This window comes from Pelophylax lessonae (genome assembly GCF_965119305.1).
Source record: "Pelophylax lessonae genome assembly, chromosome: 5".
Lineage (NCBI taxonomy): Eukaryota > Metazoa > Chordata > Amphibia > Anura > Ranidae > Pelophylax > Pelophylax lessonae.
This window is the reverse complement of record NC_138772.1, coordinates 397,769,256-397,788,442: the sequence shown is the minus strand read 5'-3', so window position 1 is coordinate 397,788,442 and position 19,187 is coordinate 397,769,256.

Sequence of the window (19,187 nt, the reverse complement as noted above, 5' to 3'; positions counted from 1 at the left end):
ATTTAGGGGAACTGTGATAAGTCAGTCTGTGGTGGGGGGGTCTGTGATGGGGGGTCTGTGATAGGTGGGTCTGTGATGGGTCAGTCTGTGATTCGGGGTCTGTGATGACAGTCTGTGATGTAAAAGGGGGGGGTACTGAAGATACTGATGTGAAGGGGGGCGGGGGGGGGGGCAGAGGACACTGATGTAAAAGGGGGGTCTGTGATTTCTGCACTAGCAAAACACAGGTCTCTGCAAGGGTAATAGAAAACAATTGTTTTCTATGTGTCCTATTCACACTGTACCATCCCCCCTGAGTGCTGAGCAGTGCAGTGGGAAATGCAGACTGTTTCTGATCTGCGGTCCATGAACAAAAATTAAATTAAATTTTGACATTTCAATAAAGTTGAAAAAAAAAAAGGTGTGATCTGTGTGTGGCCCTAAAGGGGTGTTTGTGTGCGGGCGCTGTGACGTGCATGAGGGGCTGCGATTGGAGGATATCATGTGGAGTTATAGCACCAATATGACACTCCGACCTCCGCTGGAAGAACATTTTTCTGACCGGACCCCATGAATTTTATTTCGGTCCCCCTGCGTTAGAGGATACTTACTTTTGTAGTTTTGCTACGCTCAAGTGCTGTAGAAACGCTCGTGATTTTGTCTTCTTTATTCTCTATTCTAGCTGGAATGCTATGCAAGGAATTCTGTAAGAGAAAGTTGGATTTAATATATTTTGTTTTGCTAAAATTTTGGCATGAAAGTGAAATAAAACAGAGAATGTGTGAGCTTTATATTTGACTAAAATGCTGTCCATTAGTTGATGTCTCCCTCGTGTTTCCATAAACCTTCCCTTCTATAAGTCATGTCTAGCCAATGATTTGTTGCTGTGAATAGAGTAGGTAAGGGTTAGATCCCCCATAGAATTATTCACCAACATGGACAAGCAATGATGTCTTATGATTTGGAGAGATTTCTGAAGCGGTCACTAAAAACGAAGGCTCCGCCCACCCCAAATCTGATATTTCAGTTGTACCGACATTTCCTATAATGTCCCTGAAATGTATTGGGAGGAATTCAACTGAAATGTCCGTTGGGATTTAAAATGAGCGCAGCCAAGGTGATGGCTTGTCCCTGTAATCAGTGTCTGTCTAGCTATATACCTCTATACATCTAATAGAGTTTGAAAAATATATATAAAAATCAATAATATTTAAAATCAATAAACTCCAATAAGATCTGGTTGGAGTTTGATTCCAATCAGATTAATAGGAGAATATAGGAAATATTAGCAGGAGAGAAAAAAAAAAAGCAGCCTACTTACTTGAAGCTTAAATCTCAAGTGAGCTGCTGGGGGCGCTCTCCTATTTATATAGTGTTGACTGAGTCACATGACCAGTTTTTTTTCCCCTTGTTTGGTAGCTCCTCCCATCTCAGGCCAAATGACAGTTAGGCTGAGCTGAGCCCAGGGAAATGTAGTCACATGACCTTAACCCTTTCACTGCTAGAGCATTTTTTATTTTTTTACTTATAGAAGATCTGGTTGGAGTTTGATCGCTATCAGATCAGATTAATAGGAGAATAGAAGAAATCTTAGGAGGAGAGAAAAACACGTCCTACTCACCAGAAGCTCAACTCACAACTGGCAGTAGGTGGCGCTGTCTCTCCTTATATACATGTTACTACCCTGTGATGTCATCAGTGGGCAGAGTCAGTGCCCATATTTGGTATTGGTGTCAGTTAGGCTCAGCTGAGTTAAGGGAAATTTGAAATTGCAATCACATGACCAAGGAGCTTTAACCTTTTCACTGCCAGATCTTTTTTTTGTAATTTACTTGATTTCAAAATAATTTTAGAAACTGATATACCACCCCCGCCGACATGATATATTTTCTGAAAGCAGAGACTCTGGGGAATAAAATAACGGCAGTTCCAATTTTATATGTCACACAATATTTGCGTAACGATTTATGAAACACAAAAATGTCAGTAATAAATACGCTGAAGTTGATTTTAGCGCGTACATATGTAATATTTTACCATATTTATTGATAGAATATAAAAGATGAGGTCACACAGACTAAACAGATAACCAGCGTGCCAAGCCTTAAAATTGCGTGCACGCATAAAACGGCGACAAACCGTATATTATCCATAGGGAATGATTTTTAAAGCCCCAACTGGTCATCGGTTTGGAGGTAATAATGAATAATGAGCCTAAAATTATTCATCTCACTCCGGCGCCGGGCGATATGTAACATGGAGCACAATAGAGGTTTTGGTGCATAGGTGCTCCGACATGTGCATTTCATTTCATAGCAGCATGTATGTGGGGGTGGGGCTCATCATTTTCTGGGGGGATTTTAAATACTTGGGTGCAACTTTAATTTTTGACACTTTTATTTTCATTTCTTTCTTTTTTGTACTAAACTTTTCTGTATCATATAGGAGACAAAAAGTCCCCATGTAATGCATTTTATCACGTCTGCCATATAAATTATTTTTCAAAAATAAAAAGGATTCAAACACAGCGATCTTGGTGCGATCAAATGCTTTTAAGGACAGAGGAGGGATTTGGGGTCTTATAGACCCCAGATCTCTACATAAAGAATACCCGTCACATGACTATTCCTGTCACAAATATGTTTACATTCCTTCTGACAGCAATAAAAGTGATTATAAAAATGTAAAGTGACAGTGTAACCATAAAATAAATGCAGAATTTAAAAGTGCCTCCGTCCCGCCCACGCAAAGATGAACGCATGCGTCGGTCCCACATGCACACAATCAGCGATCGTCCGCTATCCCTGCGAATATCATATCATGGGGGCGGTAATTCTAGGGCCAGACCTCCTCTGTAAGTCTAAGGTGATAACCTATAACCGCTTTTAAAGCATCGCCTGTAGTTAGTAAAATTTACGCCGTTTGTTGCCGTTGCGCGGGTGTGCGCAATTTTAAAGCGTGACGTTTGTTATCTATTTACTTCATGTTTCATCATTGTTTATATTGTAACAAAAAGTTTTGGTTCGTATTGTATTGTGTTTTTTTTTTTTTTTGACTCAAGATTCAAAAAAGTCAATTTTTTGCCCAAAAAATTTATTTAACCACTTCGGGACCGCCGAGTTTTATGTTGGTACTTTGACCTTAAATATCAGGGTTATGGCAGTAGATAGCAGATAGCTGCCATAACCCCGCTATTTTTTTAAACTGCGGGCGGTCCGCTTTAACATAAGGGTGGTCACAGAGGCATATTCGCCGCAGGATCACCCTTATGGGAGGCGGGAGAGGTGCACCCCCCTCCCACCGCTTCCTGGTCATTTTCCTTGCTTAGCAGACGCGCCGGCAGCGGGGAAAATGATCCGGTCCGCTGTCCCCTCATGCAGGAAGTCGAGTGAGGGCAAGATGGCCCCCACTCCACTCTATGGCCTTGGAGGACTGGAGCATCATACGTCGTTTCCTAGCAACCGATTTATAAAGTCCATTTTTTTTTCAAGATATAACAATTTTTTTTTTTTTTTTTTAGTGTTGATGTGAGGTGTGAGGTATTTTTGACCCCAGATCTCACAATAAAGAGGACCTGTCATGCTTATTTCTATTACAAGGGATGTTTACATTCCTTGTAATAGGAATGAAAGGGATCAAAAATTAAAAAAAAAAAAAAAAAGTATAAAAATAAAGAATTGAAGCGCCCTGTCCCCGTTAGCTCGCGCGCATACTAAGACTAACGCATATGCAAATCGCAACCACATATGTAAACGATGTTCAAACCACACATATGAGGTAACACCGCGATTATTAGAGTGAGAGCAATAATTCTATCCCTGGACCTCCTCTGTAACTCTAAACTGGTAACCTGTTGAAATTTTTAAAGTGTCGTCTATGGGGATTTTTAAGTACCAGCGTTTGTCGCCATTTCGCGAGTGTGCGCAATTTTGATGCATGACATGTTGGGTATCTATTTACTCTGCATAACATTATATTTCACATTATAAAAAACAAATTGGCCTAACGTTACTGTTTTCTTATTGTTTAATTTAAACAAAAAAAAGTTTTTTTTTCCCCAAACAATTGCGTTTATAAGACTGCTGCACAAATACGGTATGATTAAAAATATTGCAACAATCTCCATTATATTCTCTAGGGTCTCTGCTAAAAAAAATAATAATGATGTCTGGGGGTTCTAAGTAATTATATTGCAAAAAAAAAACTGATTTTAACTTGTAAAGAACAAGTGCCAGAAAAAGGCCCGGTCCAGAAGTGGTTAAAAAAAACTGCTGCGCAAATAACATGTGACATAAAAAACTGCAAAACCCCCCAATTTATTCTCTAGGGTCTCTGCTAAAAAAAAAAAATATTGAGTTTGGGGGTTCTAAGACATTTTCTAGCAAAAAAAAAAATACTGATTGTTACATGTATACAAGATCCATAAAAATGGTCTCCAAGGGGTTAATGCCTCTGAAATGTATTGGGATGATTTAAACAGAAATGTCAGTTAGGATTTAATTAGAGAATCCAAGCTAACTGCATGTCCCTGTATATACATAATTATTATCTATCTCTCCGTCTATCTATCTTTTTATCAATTATATTTAAAATCAATAAACTCCAATAAAAAGTATTAAATAATGATAGAAGATCTGGTTGGAGTTTGATTCCAATCAGATTAATAGGAGAATATAGGAAATATTAGGAGGAGAGAAAAAAAAAAAAAAAGCAGCCTACTTACTTGAAGCTTAAATCTCAAGTGAGCTGCTGGGGGCGCTCTCCTATTTATATAGTGTTGGCTGAGTCACATGACCAGTTTTTTTTTTTATATGTTAGCTCCTCCCATCTCAGGCCAACTGACAGTTAGGCTGAGCTGAGCCCAGGGAAATTAAGTCACATGACCTTAACTCTTATCTGTGAATAACGGCTGAGAATTATGGATCTCACTCTGGCGTGTGCAGCGATATGTCACATGTGTAGCGCAATAGGCGCCCCCAACATTTTAGTTCATACGTGCATGTATGTGGGTGCGGGGCTCAAAAACTGGGGTAGGGGAGGATTGCTCTTGGGTAGAACTATAATTCTTTACACATTATTTTAAAAGATTTTTAAAATGAATTTTGCTCCTCATATAGGTGACAAAAAGTGCTCCATGTGATGCATTCTATCATGTATGCTATATAATTGTATAATAATAATAGTGTGTGACTGTGGGGGTCATTAGAGTGTAAGCTCCTCTGGTACAGAGACTGATGTGACTGTGGGGGACATTAGAGTGTAAGCTCCTCTGGTACAGAGACTGATGTGACTGTGGGGGACATTAGCGTGTAAGCTCCTCTGGTACAGAGACTGATGTGACTGTGGGGGACATTAGAGTGTAAGCTCCTCTGGTACAGAGACTGATGTGACTGTGGGGGAGGGGACATTAGAGTGTAAGCTCCTCTGGTACAGAGACTGATGTGACTGGTTCAGTGATCTCTGTACAGCGCTGTGGTATAGGTCAGAGCTATATAAAAATATAATATTAGTAAGTGACTGGGAGAGGGGGGAGCATTAGAGTGTAAGCTCCTCTGGTACAGAGACTGATGTGACTGTGGGGGAGGGAACATTAGAGTGTAAGCTCCTCTGGTACAGAGACTGATGTGACTGGTTCAGAGCTATATAAAAATATAATATTAGTAAGTGACTGGAAGAGGGGGGACATTAGAGTGTAAGCTCCTCTGGTACAGAGACTGATGTGACTGTGGGGGAGGGGACATTAGAGTGTAAGCTCCTCTGGTACAGAGACTGATGTGAATCTCTCAGTGTTTCTGCACATCGCTGCGGTATATGTCAGAGCCGTCACTGACCAATCTCCTCCCTATGCAGGGTACACTAACTCTCTTCACCAATGAGAGCGGAGGGATCATTGATGACCTCATCGTCCCCAACACCTTCGAGGGTCACCTCTATGTGGTGTCCAATGCCGGCTGTGCAGAGAAAGACTCCGCCCATATCAAGGTACCACCCCCTTTTATTTCTTATTTTAATTTATAATTTATATATTATAATAAAATTATTAATTTACAAATGTAATTTCTTATTGTTTAATTTAAAAAAAACAGATTTATTTTCCCAAAAAAATTGCGTTTATAAGACTGCTGCGCAAATACGGTATGATTAAACATATTGCAACAATCTCCATTATATTCTCTAGGGTCTCTGCTAAAAAAAATAATAATGATGTCTGGGGGTTCTAAGTAATTATATTGCAAAAAAAAAACATTTTAACTTGTAAAGAACAAGTGCCAGAAAAAGGCCCGGTCCAGAAGTGGTTAAAAAAACTGCTGCGCAAATAACATGTGACATAAAAAAACTGCAAAACCCCCCAATTTATTCTCTAGGGTCTCTGCTAAAAAAAAAAAAAAAAAAAAAAAAAATTGAGTTTGGGGGTTCTAAGACATTTTCTAGCAAAAAAACAAATACTGATTGTTACATGTATACAAGATCCATAAAAATGGTCTCCAAGGGGTTAATGCCTCTGAAATGTATTGGGATGATTTAAACAGAAATGTCAGTTAGGATTTAATTAGAGAATCCAAGCTAACTGCATGTCCCTGTATATACATAATTATTATCTATCTCTCCATCTATCTATCTTTTTATCAATAATATTTAAAATCAATAAACTGCAATAAGATTAATAAGGACTTATAGAAGATCTGGTTGGAGTTTGATTCCAATCAGATTAATAGGAGAATATAGGAAATATTAGGAGGAGAGAAAAAAAAAGCAGCCTACTTACTTGAAGCTTAAATCTCAAGTGAGCTGCTGGGGGCGCTCTCCTATTTATATAGTGTTGACTGAGTCACATGACCAGTTTTTTTTTCCCCTTGTTTGGTAGCTCCTCCCATCTCAGGCCAACTGACAGTTAGGCTGAGGTGAGCCCAGGGAAATGTAGTCACATGACCTTAACCCTTTCACTGCTAGAGCATTTTTTTTTTTACTTATAGAAGATCTGGTTGGAGTTTGATCGCTATCAGATCAGATTAATAGGAGAATAGAAGAAATCTTAGGAGGAGAGAAAAACACGTCCTACTCACCAGAAGCTCAACTCACAACTGGAAGTAGGTGGCGCTGTCTCTCCTTATAGACATTTTACTACCCTGTGATGTCATCAATGGGCGGAGTCAGTGCCCATATTTGGTATTGGTGTCAGTTAGGCTCAGCTGAGTTAAGGGAAATTTGAAATTGCAGTCACATGACCAAGGAGCTTTAACCTTTTCACTGCCAGATCTTTTTTTTGTTATTTACTTGATTTCAAAATAATTGTAGAAACTGATATACCACCCCCGCCGACATGATATATTTTCTGAAAGCAGAGACTCCGGGGAATAAAATAACGGCAGTTCCAATTTTATATGTCACACAATATTTGCGTAACGATTTATGAAACACAAAAATGTCAGTAATAAATACGCTGAAGTTGATTTTAGCGCGCACATATGTAATATTTTACCATATTTATTGATAGAATATAAAAGATGAGGTCACACAGACTAAACAGATAACCAGCGTGCCAAGCCTTAAAATTGCGTGCACGCATAAAACGGCGACAAACCGTATATTATCCATAGAGAATGATTTTTAAAGCCCCAACTGGTCATCGGTTTGGAGGTAATAATGAATAATGAGCCTAAAATTATTCATCTCACTCCGGCGCCGGGCGATATGTAACATGGAGCACAATAGAGGTTTTGGTGCATAGGTGCTCCGACATGTGCATTTCATTTCATCACAGCATGTATGTGGGGGTGGGGCTCATCATTTTTTGGGGGGATTTTAAACACTTGGGTGCAACTTTAATTTTTGACACTTTTATTTTAATTTTTTTTTTGTACTAAACTTTTCTGTATCATATATGAGACAAAAAGCCCCCCATGTAATGCATTTTATCATGTCTGCCATATAAATTATTTTTAAAAATCAAAAGGATTCAAACACAGCGATCTTGGTGCGATCAAATGCTTTTAAGGTCAGAGGAGGGATTTGGGGTCTTATAGACCCCAGATCTCTCCATAAAGAATACCTGTCACATGACTATTCCTGTCACAAATATGTTTACATTCCTTCTGACAGCAATAAAAGTGATTATAAAAATGTAAAGTGACAGTGTAACCATAAAATAAATGCAGAAATTAAAAGTGCCTCCGTCCCGCCCACGCAAAGACGAACGCATGTGTCGGTCCCACATGCACACAGGCAGCGATCGTCCGCTATCCCTGCGAATATCATATCATGGGGGCGGTAATTCTAGGGCCAGACCTCCTCTGTAAGTCTAAGGTGATAACCTATAACCGCTTTTAAAGCATCGCCTGTAGTTAGTAAAATTTACGCCGTTTGTTGCCATTGCGCGGGTGTGCGCAATTATAAAGCGTGACATGTTTGCTATCTATTTACTTTACCTATTTACCATTTATATTGTAACAAAAAGTTGGGGAATTTTTTGTGGGTTTTTCTGCTTTAAGATTCAAAAGTACCGTATTTATCGGTGTATAACACGCACTTTTTCCTCCTAAAAATGGAGGAAAAAGTAGCAGTGCGTGTTATACGCCGATATAAGAAAAAAAAAAGTTCAGAAAGCACTAGCAGCGCTGAGAGGTAGAAGGGGGCGGGCGGTGCCGAGGAGAAGGAAGGACGCGCTGTCATCGGAAGTCCCGCCTCCTATGCCGACGTCAATCATAGGCGCCGGGACTTCCGATAACAGCGCTTCCTTCCTTCTCCTCGGCGCCGCCCGCCCCCTACTACCTTTCAGCGCTGGCTGCTTTCTGGACAAGTGATTTTGTATAGTGGCGCTGGCGAGGCTGCAATAATGGGCGCTGGCGAGGCTGCAATTATGAGCACTGGCGAGGCTGCATGTATGGGCACTGGCGAGGCTGCATGTATGGGCACTGGCGCTAGCATGGCTGCAATTATGGGCGCTGGCGAGGCTGCAATTATGGGCGCTGGCGAGGCTGCAATAATGGGTGCTGACGAGGCTGCATGTATGGGCACTGGCGAAGCTGCATGTATAGGCACTGGCAAGGCTGCATGTATGGGCACTGGCAAGGCTGCATGTATGGGCACTGCGCTGGTGAGGCTGCATGTATGGGCATTGCGCTGGCTGCATGTATGGGCATTGCGCTGGCTGCATGTATGAACACTGCGCTGGCTGAATGTATGGACACTGCGCTGGCTGAATGTATGGACACTGTGCTGGCTGCATGTATGGGCACTGCGCTGGTGAGGCTGCAATTATGGGCACTGGTGCTGGCGAGGCTGCATGTATGGACACTGCACTGGCGAGGCTGCGTTCGTGGGCACTGGTAAGACTACATTTAATTTTAAAAAAATGTTCTGACTTGAAAGCTATTTTAAATTTCAGCTTTTTTCCTGAAATTTCTGCCCTAAAATTTAGGCGCGTGTTATACGCCGATAAATACGGTATTTTTTTTCCCCAAAAAATTTGATTTAAAAAACTGCTGTGCAAATACCGTGCAACATAAAAAACTGCAAAATCCCCAAATTTATTCTCTAGGGTCTCTACTTTAAAGAAAAAATATTCAGTTTGTTTTTTTCTTTAATTATTCCAATACGGTAGCTCCTCTTGTCTTGAACCAACTGACAGTTAAGCTGAGATGAGCCCAGGGAAATTTAAAATGTAACTGCAGTCATATGACCTTAACCCTTTCACTGCCAGAGCAATTTTTAAAATGTTGTTTTTTTTTGTTTACATTAACAAAAAAAAAATCATTTTTTTTTTTTTAAGATACACTTTTTAATTGATCAATAATCAGTATATATTAATTCACTAATTTAAGGTATTGGAAAAGTGCCATAACCCCGGCAGGGCCGTCTTTAATATTGATTGGACCCTGGGCAAACATTTTTTTGGGCCCTCCGAAATCCCCTTATTAACTATTTGTGGCCAGTGTGGGCTCAAGGGGGAGCTGCTTTAGGCCCCAAAACAATGACTGGGCCTGGGGCGGCTGCCCCTTTTGGACTGTGGTAAAGATGGCCCTGAACCCCGGTATTTTTTTGAAATTGCGGGCGGTTCACTTTAACATAAGGGTTGTCCCAGCAGCATAATCGCAGCGGAATCACCCTTATGGGTGGCGGGAGAGGTGCCCCCTTTCCCGCCACTTCCTGGTCGTTTTCCCCGCTTACCGCCGGCAGCGGGGCAAACGATCTGGTCTGCTGTCCCCTCAATCAGCAAGATGGCCCCCGCTCCATTCTATAGTCTTGGAGGACTGGAGCGACGTCATATGTCGCTTCCTAGCATCTCATTAAGGGTCCTTTCACACGGCCGCTCCGTGTGAAAGGTCCGCTGCGGGACTTTTTTTTTTTTTTTTTCCACGGAGCCGATGACATTTCTGTCATCCGCTCCGTGTGCCCGCATATCATCCCATCTGTTTGCGGATGATATGCGGACATAATGTAAGTATATGGCACTGCGGATGTCAGCGGATGACACCGCTGACATCCGATTTTCCTTCCTTTCCGTTTTTTACACGGAAGAAAAAATGGGGTTCTGTTCCATTCGTAAAAACGGAACAGAACTGAAAGGAGGAAAATCGGATGTCAGCGGATGGTATTCCCCTGACATCCGCAGTGCCATTCACTTACATTATGTCCGCAAATCATCCCATCCGGAGCGGCCGTGTGAAAGGACCCTTATAGAGCCCATTTTTTTTTTTTTTCAAGATCAATTTTTTTTTTTCTTTTTTTTTTTAGTGTAGATGAGAGGTTTTTTTTTGACCCCAGATCTCACAATAAAGAGGACCTGTCCTGCTTATTTCTATTACAAGGAATGTTTACATCCTTTGTAATAGGAATAAATTTTTCTTTAAAACAAAAATCCAGTGTAAAAATAAAAAAATAGGGGAAAAAAAATGAAAGCGCCCCTCCCCGTTAGCACGCAGAAGTGAACGCAAACGCAAGTCGCGCCCACATATGTAAACGATGTTCAAACCACACGTGAGATATCGCCGCAATTACTGAAGTGAGAGCAATAATTCTATCCCTGGACCTCCTCTGTAAGGGCCCTTTCACACGGGCGCTCCGTATGTCCGCAAATCATCCTATTTTTTTGCGGATGATTTACGGACATAATGAATGTCAATGTCATTGCGGATGTCAGTGGATGACCATCCGCTGACATCCGATTTTCTTCCTTTCAGTTCTGTTCTGTTTTTTAGAACGGAACAGAACCCTATTTTTTCCTCCGTTAAAAAAAACGGAAAGGACGCAAAATCAGAGGTCAGCGGTGTCATCCGCTGACATCCGCAATGCCCATAGACTTACATTATGTCCGTATATCATCCACAAACGGATGGGATGATATGCGGACATACGGAGCCACAAGTGTCATCCGCTCCGTGAAAAAAAAAAAAAAAGTGCCGGAGCGGATCGCAATGCAGTCCGCTCCGTGTGAAAGAGCCCTAACTCTAAACTGGTAACCTGTAGAAATGTTTTCAATTTTGCCTATGGAGATTTTCAAGTACCAATATTTGTCACCATTCCACGAGTGTACGGAATTTGGAAGCATGACATGTTGGGTATCTATTTATCGACGTAACATTGTCTTTCACATTATAGAAAAAATTAGGCTAACTTTACTGTTTTCTATTGTTTAATTTAAAAAAGGGAATTTTTCCCAAAAATATTGCGTTTTTAAGACTGCTGCCCAAATACGGTGTGATAAAAAAATATTTCAACAATCTTTATTTTATTCTCTAGGATCTCTGCTAAAAAATATATATATATAAAAAAAATGTTTGGGGGTTCCAAGTAATTTTATTGCAAAAAATTCTGATTTTAACTCATAAACAACAAGTGTCAGAAAAAAGGCCCGGTCCAAAAGTGGTTTAAAAAAACTGCTGCGCAAATACCGTGCGACATAAAAAACTGAAACCCCCCCCCAATTTATTCTCTAGGGTCTCTGCTAAAAAAAAAACAAAAAAAAAAATAAAGAGTTTGGAGGTTCTAAGGCATTTTCTAGCAAAAAAAAACAAAACAAAAAAAATACTGATTGTTACATGTATACAAGATCCATAAAAATGGTCTCCAAGGGGTTAATGCCTCTGAAATGTATTGGGATGATTTAAACAGAAACGTCAGTTAGGATTTAATTAGAGAATCCAAGCTAACTGCATGTCCCTGTATATACATAATTATTATCTATCTCTCCATCTATCTATCTTTTTATCAATTATATTTAAAATCAATAAAATCCATTAAAAAGTATTAAATAATGATAGAAGATCTGGTTGGAGTTTGATTCCAATCAGATTAATAGGAGAATATAGGAAATATTAGGAGGAGAGAAAAAAAAAAAAGCAGCCTACTTACTTAAAGCTTAAATCTCAAGTGAGCTGCTGGGGGCGCTCTCCTATTTATATAGTGTTGACTGAGTCACATGACCAGTTTTTTTTTTTTTTTTTTCGTTATGTGGTAACTCCTCCCATCTCAGGCCAACTGACAGTTAGGCTGAGCTGGGCCCAGGGAAATGTAGTCACATGACCTTAACCCTTTCACTGCTAGAGCATTTTTTGCAATGTCATCATGACCACACAAAAAAAAACTAGCAAGAGCTTTTTTTTTTTTTTTTTTTTTCTAAATGGTAGCTCCTCCTGTCTTGAACCAACTGGCAGTTAGGCTGAGCCCAGGGAAATGTTTGAAATGTTTTTTTTGTTCACATGTTAAAATAAATAATTTTAGCACTGAGGATTACATAACACCCCCTCAGACATGGTATCTTTTCTGAAAGCAGACACCTTAGAGGAGGGCTTCCCAATTTTTTTTGGGGCGGACACCCACTTCTGAATTCAGTTATTTTTCGGGACCCACTTGCTTGTAATGGAATATTGTAAAGCGCTACAGAATTTGTTAGCGCTATATAAATGAAAAAAATAATAATAATAATTATAATATATATTTTAAAGGGAGGGGGATGTAAGAATATCAATTTACTACTTTTTCACTTGGGGGATGTTCTAAGTGAGGGGTCAGGATCCTGTGGCATGGGTGGTATATAAGCGGAGTTGTAAGTAATCAGCACCCTCATAGACAGTATAAGGCAGGCAGAGGACTGAAATGATCCACCCCAGGACAGGGATCAGCAGGCTATATGGCACTCACCCTCCTTCCTCTCCCAGCGCTCCACAGTGAAGGTGAAGCCCCTGTTTGCCCTCTCCAGGGCCCAGCACACCTCACCCAGAGTCTCCATGATGAGGAGCTCTATGCTGGTCTTGGTGTCCTGGCTCTTCTCCTTCATATCCTCTACTGGGGTCACAGAAGTGTGCCATAAACTCCTGACACCACCGTGCCACCTGGTCCTCCTATGACACTGAGGGTGCCGTCTCTGCCCACTATAGGTGAGAGAATCCCACCACCAGTCTAGCCACCACCGCTGCCACCAGCAGGACCGAGGAGCTGGCTCTGAACCCCATGTCAGAGACTGTGTGGACATGGTACAGGAGATGTCATAGGCTGTGTGGACATGGTACAGGAGATGTCATAGGCTGTGTGGACATGGTAAAGGAGATGTCATAGGCTGTGCGGACATGGTACAGGAGATGTCATAGGCTGTGTGGACATGGTACAGGAGATGTCAGAGGCTGTGCGGACATGGTACAGGAGATGTTATAGGCTGTGTGGACATGTGCAGGAGATGTCATAGGCTGTGCAGGCATGGCACAGGAGATGTTATAGGCTGTGTGGACATGTGCAGGAGATGTCAGAGGCTGTGCGGACATGGTACAGGAGATGTCATAGTCTGTTCGGACATGGTACAGGAGATGTCGTAGGCTGTGCGGACATGGTACAGGAGATGTCATAGGCTGTGTGGACATGGTACAGGAGATGTCAGAGGCTGTGCGGACATGGTACAGGAGATGTTATAGGCTGTGTGGACATGTGCAGGAGATGTCATAGGCTGTGCAGGCATGGCACAGGAGATGTTATAGGCTGTGCGGACATAGAACAGGAGATGTCATAGGCTGTGCGGACATAGAACAGGAGATGTCATAGGCTGTGCGGACATGGTACAGGAGATGTCATAGTCTGTTCGGACATGGTACAGGAGTCATAGTCTGTTCGGACATGGTACAGGAGATGTCGTAGGCTGTGCGGACATGGTACAGGAGATGTCGTAGGCTGTGCGGACATGGTACAGGAGATGTCGTAGGCTGTGCGGACATAGTACAGGAGATGTCAAAGGCTGTGCGGACATAGTAAAGGAGATGTCAGAGGCTGTGTGGACATGGTACAGGAGATGTCAGAACCTGTGCGGACATGGTTCTGGAGATGTCATAGGTTATACGGACAAGGCACAGGAGATGTCATAGGCTGTGCGGACATGGCACAGGAGATGTCATAGGCTGTGCGGACCTGGTACAGGAGATGTCATAGTCTGTGCGGCCATGGTATAGGAGACGTCATAGCCTGTGCAGACATGGTACAGGAGATGTCAGAGGCTGTGCGGACATGGTACAGGAGATGTCAGAGGCTGTGCGGACATGGTATAGGAGATGTCATAGGCTGTGCGGACATGGTACAGGAGATGTCATAGGCTGTACGGACATGGTACAGGAGATGTCATAAGCTGTGCAGACATGGTACAGGAGATGTCATAGGCTGTGCGGACATGGTACTGGAAATGTCATAGGCTGTGCACACATGGTACAGGAGATGTCGTAGGCTGTGCGGACATGGTACAGGAGATGTCGTAGGCTGTGCGGACATGGTACAGGAGATGTCAGAGCCTGTGCTGACATGGTACAGGAGATGTCAGAGCCTGTGCGGACATGGTGCAGGAGATGTCATAGATTATGCGGACAAGGCACAGGAGATGTCAGAGGCTGTGCGGACATGGTACAGGAGATTTCAGAGGCTGTGCAGACATGGTACAGAAGATTTCATAGGCTGTACGGACATGGTACAGGAGACGTCATAGGCTGTGCAGACTGGTACTGGAAATGTCATAGGCTGTGCGGACTGGTACTGAAGATGTCATAGGCTGTGCAGACATGGTTCAGGAGATTTCAGGGGCCGTACGAACATGGTACAGGAGATGTCATAGGTTGTGCGGACATGGTACAGGAGATATCATAGGCTGTGTGGACATGGTTCAGGAGATGTCAGGGGCTGTGCGGACATGGTACAGGAGATGTCATAGGCTGTGCGGACATGGTACAGGAGATGTCATAGGCTGTGCGGACATGGTACAGAAGATGTCATAGGCTGTGTGGACATGGTACAGGAGATGTCAGGGGCTGTGCGGATATGGTACAGTAGATGTCATAGGCAGTGAGTACATGGTACAGGAGATGTCATAGGCTGTGCGGACATGGTACAGGAGAGGTCATAGGCTGTGTGGACGTGGTACTGGAAATGTCATAGGCTGTGCGGACATGGTACAAGAGATGTCAGGGGCTGTGCGGACATGTTACAGGAGATGTCATAGGCTGTGCGGACATGGTACAGGAGATGTCAGAGGCTGTGCGGACAAGGTACAGGAAATGTCAGAGGTTGTGCGGACATGGTATTGGAGATGTCATTGGCTGTGTTTGATTGATAAATGCGGCAGGCTGGTTCAGCTGTGCAAACCGCCCTACCTGTCCGCGGGAACGCTCCGGGGGCGTGCATGCGCCGCTGGAGGCGTGCGCTCGCCCCCTTTAGGCAACGGGTAAGCCAATCCATGTGGCTGGTTACCGCGATTGCCAACGGGCACCCGCGATCGCTCCTTAGGGAGAGAGAACCACAGTCTGCTGTTGTAAACAGCAGTCACGTCACCATGCCCCATGGCCGGCTTTACTCACGAACGCTGCAGCCGTTTAGCTTTCTCCTTGGAGTTTTTGTATGACTGTTTTTTACATCAACTATGTGAGTGCACTATTTTATAATAAATGGAATTATTTTTAGATGGTATTATGCTATGTATGCTTGTGTTCATTTTATATATATATCTGTGCCTACTTACCTGTCTGGAAGCTTACCTAAACTGACATCTGGGGTGATCTGTGCCTGGTGCGATTAATCCTTCTTAAGTGCTATTGGTTTTTCCATTAGTTTGGAAGCCAATATATTCCGGTAAGCGACCAATTCTTCCCATACTCACTGGTGGCCTTTCTCGTCTTGCTGTGAGAGTATTGTGATCTCTATCCACATGCTGGGACTTGTGGTTCTCCCTCAATACAATTGCTTATCTCATCATCAGATATTGTTTTCATCACCTTATTTCCATCATCTTTGTATGGACTTTATGCACACTTAAATTTATGTTGTTATTTATTTTTCCAGCTATTCACCTTGGGTGTATAATTTTATACATCGACTATGATTCATTTATATGTCTCTTACCTCAATTATTATTGCTATTGGACTTTTTTTATTGGTCTGTGTGAGCTGCTTATTTTTCACCAATTTTTATGCTTATCTAGCACAGGAGACGTTTTTTTTTTTTTTTTAGTTCTGTGTCCATGATGGTAGAGGAGCATGGGGGAAGGGGGACTCCTGTGAAATTTGGTAGTGAGGGGCCTGGGAACAGAGGAGGGATACTCACCTAGCAACTCTTGTGGCCGCTGAATCTCCTCAGAGCAGTTGGATGTGCCCCAGCGTAGCCTTTTCCTAGAGTTCAGGCTCCACCCACTCACATCAGGCCTTTGTAGCCAATCCTAATGGAGCTTCTTAACTTCTATTTTAGGTTCACACCCACAGTGATGCCATGCTTCCAGCAGTCAAGGCTTCCTTTCCCTAATGGGAAGGAAGGATCGTATACCCACAGAGACTCACCACCCCAGATTGCCAAACTGCTATGAAAGAGGGAAAGGAAGCACAGACACTGACACTAGAATCCCCCGCAGCACATCCCTGCACTCGGACTACAAGAAAATGGCCGCCGCTATTCTCAATGGTAAACCAAAAACATGGCCGCCAAAGCTGGGAATGCAGCATCCATGGCAAAATGGCGGCGCAGGACTCCACTGGACCCCAGGGAAGCAGGCATCCACCAGATGGGGACCCCCCCAAGCACTAAGGTACAGGCACCCCCAAAAGGGGGCCGACAGTGACACCCACCCCCCACTCTCTGACCCAATATCAGAAAAGCCCCCCTACCCAAAAATACACCCGTGTCCCCCAAAAGGGGGCAGGACAGAGGGCAGGTGAGGGCAACCTGTGTAAAAACTGAGGAGAAGAAAGCATTTAGTACAGTTGCCTTTTCTGTGCCATCTGTAACCATCCTCCGTTCATTTTGTTTTATGTGGGTAATGTGTTCTGATCCCACTTTTTTACTATTATTATATCTAAAGAATTCCTTGGGATTTTTTTTAGCTCTCCTCTGCTATGTGTCTCTCGTAGTCTTTTTTAGCCGCCCTGATTTTGTTCTTACATTTCTTGTTGCATTCCTTGTATTGTTGGAATGCTGACAATGCCAATTTTTTTCTCTTCTTTACGGTTTAGCCACCCAGGGTTAAACTTCACTCTTCTATATTTATTACCCATTGGAATGCACTCTGTGATACCTTTGTTTAATATGTTCCTAAAACATTCCCATTTTTTTCTCATTGTTCAATGTTTCTAGGGTTAGGTCCCAATTGATGTCCTGTAGCATTGAGCACAGTTCAGAAAAGTTTTCCCTTTTGAATTTTAGAGTTCTTGTGCTCCCCTTGTGCCTCCTTTTCCTATGATCTACGCTAAATGTGATCATCCTGTGATCGCTAGATCCCAAGTTGTCCCGTATTGCCTCATCTGAGATCAGACTTGGATCGTTTGTAATGAATAAATCTAGCAATGCACTCTTTCTAGTAGGAGAATCCACCAGTTGAGACATGAAGTTGTCCTGTAAGTCATTCATGAAATGACGGGCCTTTAATGAGTGAGCTGTCCCCTCTGCCCAGTCAATATCTGGATAATAGAAGTCTCCCATTATGATGTAATTTGCCTGCCTCTCCGCCATTCCTAACTGTGATAGGAGGTCCAGGTCCTCCTCCTCCCTTAGGTTGGGGGACCTATAACATACCCCCATTATTAGTTTCCCACTTCTTTCCTGTGGAGTTCTTCCCACACGGATTCCACCTCCCCCCTCGTCCCATTCACAATGTCACTCCTCTCTACCACCCTTACATCATTTTTGATATAGAGACATACCCCCCTCCCCCTCTTCTACCTTCCCTGTCCTTCCTATACATCTGCTTCAAGGTTGGATGTGTTGTGTGTTCAGAGATGGTATTCTGCCTACCTTGGATGTAACGAGTGGTTATTTGAGTTACTGTTGCCTTTATATCACCTAGAACCAGTCTGCCCATTCTCCTCTGACCTCTGACATCAACAAGGCATTTTCCTCCACACAACTGCCGCTTACTGGATATTTTCTCTTTTTCCCACCATTCTCTGTAAACCCGAGAGATGGTTGTGCGTGAAAATTCCCAGTAGATGAGCAGTTTTTGAAATACTCAGACCAGCCAGTCTGGCATCAACAACCATGCCACGTTCAAAGTCACCTAAATCCCCTTTCTTCCCCATTCTGATGCTGGGATTGAACTTAAGCAAGTTGTCTGCACCACGTCTAGATACCTAAATGCACTGAGTTGCTGCCATGTGATTGGCTGATTCACAATTTGTGTTACCAAGCAATTGGAACATGTGACGAGACCAATCTCGCCACTGGGCATTGGAGAAGCCTGGTTGCTCGCCTCCTGCAATGTGACTATGGACCCTCAGCCCATGCTAAACGTAAACCCCATGGCGATTTGACTGTGGTTGTGGCATCTGAGCACATTTTCTGGTGAATGTATTTATGTAGTTTAGGACTTCTTGCCACTCTCATAACACATATGTGCAGCGGCAAAGAGGGTGGGGTTTAATACCCGCACAGCGCACATATGTGTCTATGGACAGGAGAGTTTTCTGTGCTGAGAACGCACTAAGTGCACGCTCCCAGCACAGTGATCGAGCTGTCAAAGACACCTCTTGGCCCTACTAATGATTGGGAGTCAGTGGGACCAGTTCCTGGTCATGTGACTGTCACAGTGGTTAGGTGATGGGCTAATCCTCCCTTCCCCCCTCGGTGTAAAAACCCTGATAAAGGGGGCTGGACGGGAAGGGGTTAAGTTGAAATTTGACTTGGCTTTAATCACCAACTTGGCAAACCAAGAATGTTCTGTATAGTTTGGCAGATATATTGCAGCCCTATATGAGTTCTGGCA